Below are 13,558 nucleotides of genomic sequence, written 5' to 3'. Positions count from 1 at the left end.
ATTAAACTGGGGTAGGTTGAATGAGGCTTGCTCCTAATTCTGGAGCCTCATTGTAAACAAGGTTTGTGCCATTTGAGAATTCAATCCACACCAATGGAATGGTTAACCTTTGTCATGAAATGTAAATTGTAATATTGAGACCTCTGGCAAGTCTATGCCCCAAAGAAACTAATAAAACAATTAGATGTGCTAAGTGTAGAGCTCTTGACTCTGTGTACCCCATAAAAACTGAATAGAGAACATGTGAACCTGACTAATTAGACAGTGATCCTCAAATTCTGAACAGATGACAGAGGGGAACTGACTTCTAATAACAAATTACTTGAGGCAAAAAAAGCCAAGCTCATGATGAATCTTGTGTCATTACAATGACAAGCCTATCAGTACAAAAGTAAAATTTTAAGGGATCAGATAGAGGTTAACTATATCAGTTTGGTACATTTACCTTCAAAAGAAGAAATCATTATTTCACAGAGTCATCGGATTTAGAGCTAAAAGCGACCTTGGGGATCAACAAAGGACTATCTCTTGAGTCCGAGAATTTGGGTTTAAACCCAGATCTCACATTTATTAATTGTCTGACCTTGGGAAAGTCAATTACTCTCCCTTGAGACTCAGTTATCTTCATTTAAATGAGGGAGTTGGACTAAATCTCTGAGGTTCTTTCAGCTATAAAACTAACATCATTCGATTCTCTTAGTCCTTGGAGATGAAATTACTTGCTCAATAACACATAGGTAGTAAGTTGCAGTTTGCTGGTAGGTAGTAGAGAAAGTTGCAAATGTTGATTTAATTAAAACTTTTATCCTCTGGTTTTTTTTAAGATAATCAGTTGTTTGAATGAATCCGGGGACTTTTATTTTCAAACTGATTTCTAAATGGAGACATGCCCTGAATTTGTTTCACTAAAATGACAGGATGTTTTGTAGACAGGTTTAGTTCCTATCATGAGCCCACAATTATTCCTGTTACTACCTAGTGGCATTGCTTATGAAAACCTTTCAAATTTCAAGAAGAGACATTGTCATCGTATGAAAACAGAAAGATGGAGTTTTTAGGAGAGAGGGCAGGGAAGGTGACAACTGAGGAATGTCTGGGGAAGGGACCCAAAGGTAAAATAGAAAGATGGAGCTTTTAAAGGAAAAAGCATGGAAGGTAGCAGCTGAGAAATATATGGGGAAGGGAACAGAGAACAAAAATAGTAACTTGTGGTGTTCTTGCCTACAAGCCTGAGAGAGGAGAAAGAAATTACTCACTGACTGACACATCATTCATTTTCAAATAAACTTTAGAGTGGTAGCTGGACACCTTCTGTGTTAAATATGTAAATTTATCTTTCATGCCAGTCTGAGTCTGGGCACCCTGCCTGGAAGAAACACTAGCAGCTTCAGTGAAGACACTAAATGCTTCTTTCCAAGAGCAACTTTACCTAACTGCTTCGGGAAGGTATAGCAAGGTCTGGCATCAGATCACCAGAAAACAGATACAATAGGGATGTAATCATCTGATTATTTTAAACAGGTTTCATATGGGCCTTCATAATCTTTAAAAGTGTCACAGACATTTCATAGTTTTTGAGGGTTGAGTTGTTTTGCTTATTTCACTATGAATAATGTTTCTTAAGTATCTAGAACACACTTGACATTATACATAGTGTATTATAGTGTATTTTATACACTCGAGGAGCCCCCAGTTCTAAAATTCAGAAAAATTTCTTTTTACTAGGGTTTTGGAAAATATTTTCATTTTCTATTTCCATCTTAATGTTTTTCCTCTTCTACATTTATCGTTAAGTGCCTACAAAAAAAAAAGGAGAAAAGGAGAGGAGGAGAATAAATGGAGTAAAACAGAAAGAGTAAGTCCATAGAATACAGAAAAACAAACAAGCAAATAAGGGAAAAGTTTCCAGTGGGAAGAAAATAAGAGAAGAAAAGAAAGAAAGAAAAAGAGGCAGGAAAGGGGAAGACATAACAGAAGCCTAGGGAGGCAATAGAAAAGGCTGAAGTGTCATTTCGATTAATATTGTCTTAGTGATCCATCACATATCCCTTAAATAAAAGCACATTTCCTTAGCCCACACCTTTGACATTTACCAATATATCAAGCAGCCAAAGCTCTATAAGAATCAGGTTAGGGTGGGAGCACAAATTTAGACCTTTTAAAAGGAAACATTAATGAAAGTAATTAAATTTACTAATGCCATCCAAATAGGATCATAGGGTCATACATAGATGTAGAGTTGGAGAAGAGTTTAAAAGTCATTTAATCCAACTTCATCATTTTAAAACTGAAGAAACTGATGCCCAAAGAGGTTAAAAATGTCTCCTGAGGCCAATTATCACATACTGACATGTTATTCTGCTACAAACCCCAGAGTTCTATAGTAGGAAAAGCTGGCCTCTTACTATCGCTCATTCTTATTGACTCTTTATACAGTTCCCCACAGGTATTGTTGAAACTCTTTTCCACTTTTGAGATCCTAAAACCAATGCCATTCTCCTCACTTTCAGCAAGTAATTTCATTTTCAGTCTTGCTGAGACCACAGTAATGTGAATTCTTGCTTACCTCTGAACTCTCATAACACATTATCACACTCATCTTTGTATTGGGGAAGCATACTAAAACCCTCTTTTTTAGTTCAACTGAAAAAAACAAGTAGAAATATTTTCTTCAGCATAAAACCTTTTCCAGAATTTTCTTTCTAGGAAAATGTCTGAAGTCTAAGGTAGAATCCGAAAAAATCTCTTTCTCTATTCCTCAGAAGCAATAGTGCTTTGATTCATCCTTCTCCATTCAGGGGACATTAAGATATTGATCCCATGGAGAAGACCCTTTCCATTGTAGAGAGGATTAGTCCTGTAAAGAACTAAATAGTAACTATTGTTCTAGAATATTAAGCCAAAACTATATTTTAATATATGTGATCTTTTCTTTGTTCAACTTTCCTTTAAATATTATTCCAAAATCTCTTGAGGTAGAGACGTGCTCATGGGCATTGGGAGGACATTTCTCTTTCTAAACTAGAAAGGCTTGAATTCAGAATAATGTTAAATTAAAAAATATTCTGTCAGATTTTCTGTCCAAAATGCAGATTATAGTCATAATACTTTTCTTCAATGGCATTATATTCATTTGTGTGCCTGTTTTAAGTTATGGGTAGTTCTGGGTAGCCAGGTCCATGACTCACTCATCTTTATGCCCTTTCTCTATTTTCTAACACATTGTCTCAAAAGTAGTGTTCTATAAATATTTGTTGGATGAGTTGATGAATTATTGAAAATTTCTCTATTTGTATCTTCTTTTGTTTCTGTTTCTTACCTTCTTGCCAAGTTAAAGCCCTTTACCTCCGTCCTTAATCCTCCTACTTTCTTAGGAATCTCAATCTGTCAATTATCCTCTCTCTCTCTCAGTGGTTCTCAAATTTTTTTGGCCTCTAGACCACTTTACACTCTTAAAAATTATTGAGGAAGCCAGAGAGCTATTATTTATGTGGGTTATATCTATTGATATGTACTGTATTAGAAATTGAGACTGACATATTTTTAAAATATTTATTAAACCATTTAAAATAATAATAATAAACCCATTGTATGTTAACATAACATTTTTGTGAAAAATAGCCATATCTTCCAAAACAAAATGAGAATAGTAGCATTATTTTACATATTTTTGCAAATCAGCTTAATGTCTGGCTTAATTGAATATAGCTATTTTCATGTCTAACATCCTTATTCTATATTTAATCTGTTGTGGTATTGTCTTACTTAAAGTATATGAAAAAAATCAAGCCTCACACGTACGTACTTGGAAAAGAGAAGAGTATATTGACATGCAAATAAGACCTCAGTATTATTAAAAAATAGTTTTGACCTCACAGACCTATTGAAAGGGTCTTAGGGAACCACACTTTGAGAACCATTGCCTTTCTCTTACACCCTTGATTTCTCAAGCTCTACTGGGTCCCTTCTCTGTCATCACAAATATGTTTATCTCCCCATGATAATATAATGGGGATCATGCCCCATGGTGTGGGTACTGGCATACTTATTACATTAAAAAATTATAATAATAGGCTTCCTTTGACTCTGCTATTACATTAATCCGTGGCTTATAGCTTCCTTTTCCTCTTAAAAAGAAATGTAATGGAATGCTATTGTGTTATAAGGAAATGATGAACAGACAGATTTCAGAAAATCCTGAAAGACTTGTATGAAGCGATGCAAAGGGAAATGAGCAGAACTAGGAAAACATTGTACACAGTATCAGCAACACTGTGTGATGATCAATTATGAATGACTCAGTCATTGTCAGTAACACAATGATCCAAGACAAGTACAAAGGACTCGTGAAGGAAAATGCTATGCATATCTAGAAAAAGAACTGATGGACTCTGAATGCAGATCAAAGGATATTTTTTTCACTTACTTTATCTTTCTTGTTTTTTTTCTTTTGATCTGTTTCTTCTTTCACAACTGTGACCAATATGGAAATATTTTTACACAATAGCACATGTATAAATTATATCAAATTGTCTACCATTTTCAGGAGAGGGGAGGGGAAGGAAGGAGAAAAATTTGGAACTCAAAATCTTGTAAAAATGGATGATAAAAATTTTCTTGACATGTAACTGGGGAAAAATAAGATACTATTAAACTTCAAATAAATAAAATAATATTAAACTTATTAAAATTTTTTAAAATAAAATACTGTTAAATTTTAAAATATTATTAAACTTTAAAAAACAAAAATAGGTACTGAGGACACCTTGAGCTATTTACCTAAACCTCAGAGTCCCCTAATGTTCCTTGTGTCTGCTTTATACTCAGGTGTTAACGAATTAATGTCCAAAATCTGATCCCTTGGTCATCTGAGCCAACCAAATCTCAAGGAATATCTTAACACCTCTTATGGGGGAACTAGCCTAACATTCCTGGGCAGGGAGGAGTGAGTGAAAAGCTAAGATATTGCTCCTACTGCACATCTGCTCACTCCTCAAATGCTTGCAATTTGGCTTCTGTTCCCACCATTCTACCATAACTGCTGTGTCTAAGATCACAATGAACTCCTAATCATGAAATTTATTAGACTGAAGAGGGCTTCCTTCCTTCATCATCATCCTCTTTGAATTGCCTGCTGCATTTGACATTGTTTCTCATCCCACTTCTTGAAATATTCTTTTCCCTTGGTTTCCATGAACTTGTACCATACTGGTGGTCCTCTTATGTCTTTTATATATCCTTTTCCATCTCCTTCAATATTCCCCTTCTTCTTTCTGTCCCCTAAATGTTTGCATTTCTCAAGATTCTCTCTGGCAACTCTATATCTTTAGCTCAGTTCAGTTTTCAGAATTTCAGGCCATGTTTCTAGTTGTCCCATCTTCATAGCTATTAATTCCTCAAACTCAACATTTTCCAAACCAAACGAGCTCTTCCTTATGACTTTCCTACTTTCTTGTATATGCTACCAATAGTCTTCTAGTAGTTTTGGCTTAAAATCTTAAAATTATCTTTGACTCTCTATTCAACCTCTGCCTAAACAATCCGTCACCAAGTTTTATCAAGTCTATTTTTCCACTCTTGTCATTTTTGCTTAGCAACATGGCATCATTGCGTGAATGATCACTAGGCAGCACTGTACTTGATTCAGGAAGGCCTGTGTAACCTTAGGCAAGTCACTAAACTTGTCTGTTTCAATTTCCTTATGTATAAAATGGAAATAATTATAGCACGTACCACTTAAGATTATGTTGAGGAACAAATGAGATAATGTATGTAAAGGATTCTTCTAATCTTAAAGCAGTATATAAATGTTAGCTATTATCATTGCCATCCCCACAACCACCATGTTTTCATCTGAGCCCTCCTTATCTCTCACTTCAACTCTTGTGATTGACTGACTAGTTTCTCTGCTCCAATTTCTCCCTATCTAATTGATCCTTTACATTGCTACCCGCATAATCCTCCTGAAGCATAGTCCCTCTCCTGCTCAAAATCTTTTAATGACTCCACATTGCCTACTGAACAAAGTCTAAATCATAGATAGTGAGTGTGGGGTAGAGGAACAATTATTGAATGAGATCCATTGGAGGGGCATGAGAAGAGAAGAATGATAGCCATCTTCCAATACTTGAAGAGTTCACATATAAAGGGGATTAGACTTGTTTTTCTTGGCCCCAGAGGGAAGAATTAAATTAATAGGTCAAAGTTCTAGGAAGACAGATTTCAGCTTGACATATTTTTTTAATTTCCTAAAAATTCAGACAGGCAAAAAAAATGGAATTAGCTATCTCAGGGATTAGTACACTGAAGTTTTTTGAGCAGGAGATAAATAACAAATATAGAGGGATTTTGTAAACATTGTCTCTGGTCAGGTACAGTTTGACTAGATGATCACTGAGGTCCTTTATAGAACTAAGTGTTCATTCAAAGCCCTTCACAATGTGATGCCAATCTAATTTTTTTTAAAAACTTGTGTCACATTACTCCTCTACAGGTACCCTTGGGGTGTTTGGTGTGTTCAGTGACACCAATCTAATTTTTTCCCACCTTATAATATCCCATTACTTCTGTACAGGTATCCACAGGGTGTATGGGTTGTTCAGGGAGAACTGGTATGAGGGCCTGCTGAGCCCTTTTCAGGGCTGATCATCCACCTTTGGTGTCCAACTTCACCCAATTCTCACCTGTGAGTCCGAGAAATTGTCACATGTACGTGGCCACATCCTGGTAAAAACCATCTTGGCAGATAGGCTAATCCAGGTTGAGGGTAATTGTCAAGCCTCAAACCCCTTGGTGAGTTAGAGGGGTGTCAACACCAAGTGTGTGAAGATTTTCCCCTGCAGAATGGGCAGATGAGAAGAATTTGTTTCAACAGCCATGAAGGCAGCTAAAATAGGCTTTGTGGAGCCAAGGTCATCTACTACACCCCAGGCCATCACCAGTTATTCTGACTTTGTCTTGCCACTGAACTTTGATGATTCTGGAAGAGAGTGAGGCTGATGACTTTGTGCAACTCAGTTTCATTTAAATCCAATTCACCCATGAGTCAAGACATCACCCTGTGATGTCATCGGTCCTCTTTAAAACAAAGGACAAGCAACAGGTACCCTCTTCCAGCTAAAATAGGCTTTTTTAAAAAATAAATTTTTATTGATATCTTCTGTTTTTGTTCATGTGCCTATGTTTTCCAATGTTTCCCTTCCATAGAATGATCCTCATAACAAAGAATAAAAATAAGGGGGCAGGGAAAGTTAAGGAAAATAATCAACATGTCAAGAAAGTTGGAGTTATATGCAATGCTCCAAACCATAGTCCTGCAATTATGCAAAGAAGTAGGGTATGGTATCCTCTCCTATTTCTTCTTTGGAGCCAACTTTGATCATTAAAATTTTACAGCACTCAGTTTTATTTGTTTTGTTGCTGATAATCACATTTTTATAATCATTGTATATATTGTTTTCCTGCTCCTGTTTCCTACACTTTGTATCAGGTAATGTGTCTTTTTATTCTTCTCTGTATTGATTGTATTCATCATTTCTTAAAGCATAATGATTTTCCATTACATTCACATGCCACAATTTGTTTAGCCTTTCTCCATTCACTGTGTACCTATCTTATTTCCAGTTTTTGGCTAGCACCAAAAAAATATACTGCTATCAATATTTTGGTATACATGAGGCCTTTCTTTTTGTCATTGACCTGCTTGAAGCATATTTCCAGCATGGAATCTCTGGGTCAAAGAGTATGGACATTAAAAATCACTTTTTTCACCTAATTCCAAATTACTTTTCAGAATGATTGGAGTAATTCGCAACTTCATCAAAAGCATATTTCTGTGACTCTTTTTCCATAATCTCCCCAATATTGATTATTCCCATCTTTTGATATTTGCCAACTTTCTGAGTAGGAAGTAAAATCTCAGTACTGTTTTTTAATTTGAATTTTTTTTGTTATCAATGAATTGAACATCCTTTCACGTGGTTGTTACTCATTTGCAATTCTTCTCTTGAAAACCATTTGTTCATATCCATTGACTACTTATCTGTTTGACTATTTATCACAAACTAGCTTATTTTAATATCTCTGTGATACGCACAGAGCTTTTTAATGCTTGCTCTAACTCTTCCACTTAGAAAATATTTTCCTTATTCCTACTGCCAATATTTACCTATTAAAACTGTACCTTTGCCTTATTCTTCCACAGAATTTAACCTAGTCCTTTTTAGATAGCAGGCCCTCCATGAATAAATATTTCTTGATTGAATTAAATTATAATCACATATGATCTATAATTATGAATAGGAAACACAATGAGGTACCTTTGAAAAGACGTCCAAAACATAAAGAATTATATTCCTGACAACTGACCAATGGACATTAATAAAGTACAGTCCTTGTAGGAAAGACAATCTAGGTACACCAAAGCATTAGTATAAACTTCCTGGCCTATACTCTTAATCTTCAACTTAGCAGATGGTGCTAAAATAAACAATGATGGAAGTGAAAAGGAGTTTCTTTGGGAAGCTTTGCTATTGCGTTTGAGTCATTTGTACACTATTATTTGTATACTTGCTTCCTGATGGGAATAGAAGGTTCTGTAACTCCTTCCTTTTCAATTTTTCCATGTCCATCTTGCATAATGTCCACTGTGGCTAGCAATTCAATTTTTATCCTTACTTCTTACAAACTGAGAAAACTGAGTTTCAAGGACATTGCCATGAGAAATATTCACACTGAAATTAAAATTCACAAGAAACCTCCTCTCACACACCATTCTACCCTGGGTCATATTATAAAAAGGTAGGTGGTGGGGAGGCAGGAACTGTGGAACCTGGTGGGAATCTCATGGAAACCTCATCCTAACATATGTTTATCATCACATTCCAATTTAGAAACAAGGTAAATTGTAAAAGGATCATTTTTCTGGTCATCATTGAAAATGAAGTCTCTTTGTTTGGTATCATATAACCATCAATGAGAGAGGATAGGCAGGAAGAAAAGTGAGAGACAGGAGTAGTTAGTGAAGAACCATGGGATCATAGATTTAGAGCTAGAAGATACTTCAGAGGCAATCTAGTCCAACTTCATCATTTTCAGATGAGGGAACTTGTTCTCCCAAAGGATAGGTGACTTGTCATGGAAAGAAAAAAGGAAATGGTACTATCAACACTTCCCATAGGTGACATTCACTGCCTATAATTGCCAGAGGTTCTTTACTTCTGACTTTAGTTCCACCACAGCTACTAATATTTTATGCTCTCCTAAGAAAGTTGATTTCCCCCCACTCCCCTCTAAGTCAGTGTTGCCTATCTGTAAATTAAGAATTATATTATCTGCTCCCTCTTCCTCTGGAAGATGAGAATAAATGATATAGAAGAAGCAAAAATGTCTTCAGTTCCATTGCTTTAAAAAAAATGCTATGGTATGATAAGACCCTTCTCCTTTTCCTAGTCTTTTGGTGCTCTGATGCCTGAACTAGTCTACGAAGTAAGCCACATGTCTGAGCCCTGCCATCTTGGACAGTATCTTTGGGACAGTTTGGTACAGTAATACTTGGCAGAAATAGAGGGTGGCATTGTTGAGTCTGAACAATAGGTACATTAATCCCTCAAATAAATGAATATTAGATTTAACACTTAAACTGGATGGAATTTGACAGGCTCTCCCCTGTTTCCTGGCATTGGGAAGAAGTGGTTGCAAACAAATCTGCAACTGGCAAAGAAGGGGAAGATTTCATCCTCTTCAGTCTCTCTTTGCCACTTGCATATGTAAAAATTCACTCTTGTCTCAGTATGAATTTATTCATATTCTGAAAGAAGCTCAAGGTTAACCAAAAGAAAAATTGACTAGGGAAGTCATTAGTAAGGAACTCATTATTATTATCATCATCATATACTAGCATAAGCATAATTTTTGACTAATAAGGCCAGTCAACTTATTAAACAAGTAAGGCATCAGAAAAGTGTGGGAAGACGTACACCAGAAAGCAAAGTCCTCCATTTATTTATGAATTGCTGGAGTCCTGATGGTTCATCCCATTACCCTAACAGCAGATGTATCCCCAAGAATTGGTTGTGTTGTGTCTTGTCCTTACAATGCTTCCTTTTGTTGATGGCTTAAAATGTTTGACAGGCCCATTACTAAGCCATCCCAGAAAATGCTTCCCTTCCATGGTTTAGATCCTAGCCACAGACTATTAAAGCTGGGCTTTGTCAGTAATTCAGCCTACATTAGCAAAAGAAAGGCTTCTTACAAACTCTCTCTGCCCTTAAGGGTCCTTTAAAAGGAACACAGAAGCCCTTTGTTGGTGCTTCTTCACACATTACTAATAGAGATTCAGCTGAGAAAGCAGGCTGTTCCAAGTCCTCAGTAATTTGTCCTTTTTCCACAATTATTTCCAATCTTTATCATATTGAGTCCATAAATTAATCTGATTATATAAGAAAATTAATGACTTGATTCCTAATTATATTGAAAGAAGTCAACTGGCATAGTGGTTCTTTCAAAATTATTGAACTATGGCACACCTACTGCAAAACCTATAGCCAAGTTCCTGCCAAGAAAAGAATTCTAAAAGCTGAAAAGGATGGGAGGCTGGCCCATGATGAATATTTGCACACACACTAGGATAATCCTAAGAGACTGAATTCTTGAGCCAACTCTTCCCACTTAATAATCACTACTCTCTTCTTACATTTTTTTTTGCATTTGCTTGACTGTCTTCCTTCAAGTAAATTTGATCTTAATCTCTAAGTATCCCATGTTAACAGAGCTATTCTGTCTATTATAGCACTTTGTATTTTTTCTTCCTCAATCTGTTTCCAAATATCACCTAGGCAAATTTTCTTACCCAGAGATAATGTCTAAATTTGTCTTTTTAACAGGAAGCTGTTTTGTTTCAGCACATATTCATCCTCTTATTCAAAATTAGAAATTAAGTGGTAAAGGGATTACTTTCTGATCATTGTAAAAAATGCAGACTCATGCAAGTAGTAACTAGAATCAATATTAAATGTTCACTCTTGCTGCATGATAACTTGTGTTTTACAATGTTTTTATTCCAATCCATGTAGTACAAATTAAACATTAGAAATTTAGACGCATATTGTATGGCCGTTGTCTATATATGTGCAGCAGAATTGAATTGTGGGCTTTTATTTTATTGGCCAAACCTATGGTTTCATTATTTTAAGGAATTCCCTGTATTGATTGATTGTCAAATTAGCTATAGCTTATAGTCTTAAAGAGTTAACTAGTTGCACTGAGAAGTTTGCCTTGCTCATAGTCACAAAGCTAGCCTGTGACAGGAGCAAGGCTTCAACCAACATAGGCTTTCCTCAATCAGAGTAACAGCCAGCAGGAATAACTGAAATTTCCAGCTCCCTTTCATTTCACTATTTGCCCATGTAGAAGGTGTGGGGGTGGGTGGGAGGTGGGGTTATTCTGTGTTTTCCAATGTCAGCTATGTGTGTATTCATGGGTCAATCAAGATATGACTCAAAGGGGGACAAAAATAGAAATCTCTAGAGTCTCCTCCCCCCACCCTTCTCTGGCAGGTGAATCCTGCCAGGAGGGATTCAGGAAGTTAAGAACAGAGGCTGTTCACTCTGCTCTCCTCAGAAAGAGGGAGTACTGGGCTAAAAATATATCTATATGCTCCTTTAAATATTATAGTTAGTAGAGGGGAAATAGCTTTTAGATTCAAACTGTACTCTTGTCCTAAGCTGTATAGAGAAGGCTTGATCCCTCTCCACCAAAAGCCAGTTCAACAGTGAATACTAGCAAATAGCAAATAACCCATTCATCCAAGTTGATAGCAAAACAGAAATCACAGAAAGTATATACATATATTTTTTGCTTTATATAAATTTGCATTATGCAAATTCTACTTAAAGAATTCTGAAAGAAATCTACATTCCAAAAAAAAAAACCACCCAGCTTAACTTCGCAGTACTACTGTGCCTGCTCTCTCTGCTCCTGCCTTTTGGCTATGTGGTCTACAGCCTCCACCACCACCACCATGAAAAACAAAAACAAAAAAACCCTCTAAGTGAAAAGTGAATGACAGACACTGCCCACTGGGGGCTTGGATTGAGACCTCTGGCACTGGGAGAGCAGACTGCTCCCATGTGACTGTCTTCCCTCTACCATGTGTCTGTCCCTGGCCCCATTGTGTCTGGCCCCCAATGTGTCTGCCTCCAACATGGTCTTCCTTTTGGTTCTGTCCAAGCCCCCACATGTCCTAGACCCATGTATGGGGCTTCCCTCCCTCCACAGGCAAGTGATTCCTTTCCTTTCATCCTTCCCCCCTTCCCTGAATCCATGAGCAAATTTGCATTATGTAAAAATTGTTTTACTGTAGAAGTCTGCTGAAAGTTCCACTTTGTATAAAATGAGCACTATTTGTAGAGGAAAATATATACCAGATAATGCACAGAGGAAACTAAGTTTCTCACTCAAAATCCGATGATGACTATACCAAGAGTCTCAGATCTCACCCAATGAGAATACCCCAAAGTCTCTAATGTGATAAGCTGGGGATAGGGACATGACCAAATTTGTTGGCTTCTCTTCATGTTGATTTTTTTTCCCCAAAGTCTCTCCCTTCAGGGAACTGTCTCTCCTAAGGGTAGAAGCCAGAAGACCAGGATATCTCTTCTCTCTAGCTTTTATCATTCCAGCCCTAAAGCACTGAGCAATCTCCACCAATGAGGACAGTCTGTTGCAAATGTTCTTTCAAGACAAGAATTACACTCATTAATAATCACACCATTTACACAGTGCTTTAATTTTTTGCAAAGCCCTTTGCACATATTCCCACCTTTGTTCCTCCCAACAACCCCTGTGATGTGTTATTATTATCACCATTTTACAGATAAAGAAATTAAAGCCCTGAGAGTGACTTCTTCATATTCACACAACCAGTAAGTGGAGGAAGTAGGATCATGGTGGAGTCTATTGCTAAAGCTTTTTTGGGGAAAAAAGAAACCCTCCTTAGAATAACTGAATCACAGACCCTCAAAACTGGTAAAACAAAATAGTGCCTCAGATTTTGTCTTGTTCAATCCATATGTTTACAGAAAGTCTCCCTACCACATCTTTGACCAGTGGTAATACAATCTCTACATGGAAATTCCCAATGATATTCATGACCTCTCCAGGTAGCCCATTCCATATTTGAACAGAATCTAATTATTAGAATATTTTCTTTTACATCAGACTAAATGAGAAATGAATAAAAGCATTTCTAGTTATATCTGGGTATTGTCGTGTTTTAGGAAATTTAAATCAATGCAAAACAGTCAACACAAAAAGGAGGTTAAAAAACCTATGAACCACTTCAAATAAACATGATCACTTTTCCAGGTTTCCTTTTTCTTGGCAAAGTCAATACCCATTTCAAGTATGAATTTTTTTGCAAAAAATAATGGAGAAAGAGAATGACAAAAACTTAAGAGTATCAAGCAGTGCTGGTCAGAAAACAGCAAAAAAATGGTAGAAAGAAAAACAAACCTGCCAAAAATTTGGCAAAATAATTTAGATCAGGTCATCATGAAGG

Source organism: Trichosurus vulpecula, chromosome 4, assembly GCF_011100635.1.
Source record: "Trichosurus vulpecula isolate mTriVul1 chromosome 4, mTriVul1.pri, whole genome shotgun sequence".
Taxonomy (NCBI): Eukaryota; Metazoa; Chordata; class Mammalia; order Diprotodontia; family Phalangeridae; genus Trichosurus; species Trichosurus vulpecula.
This window is presented reverse-complemented; position numbering follows the sequence as displayed.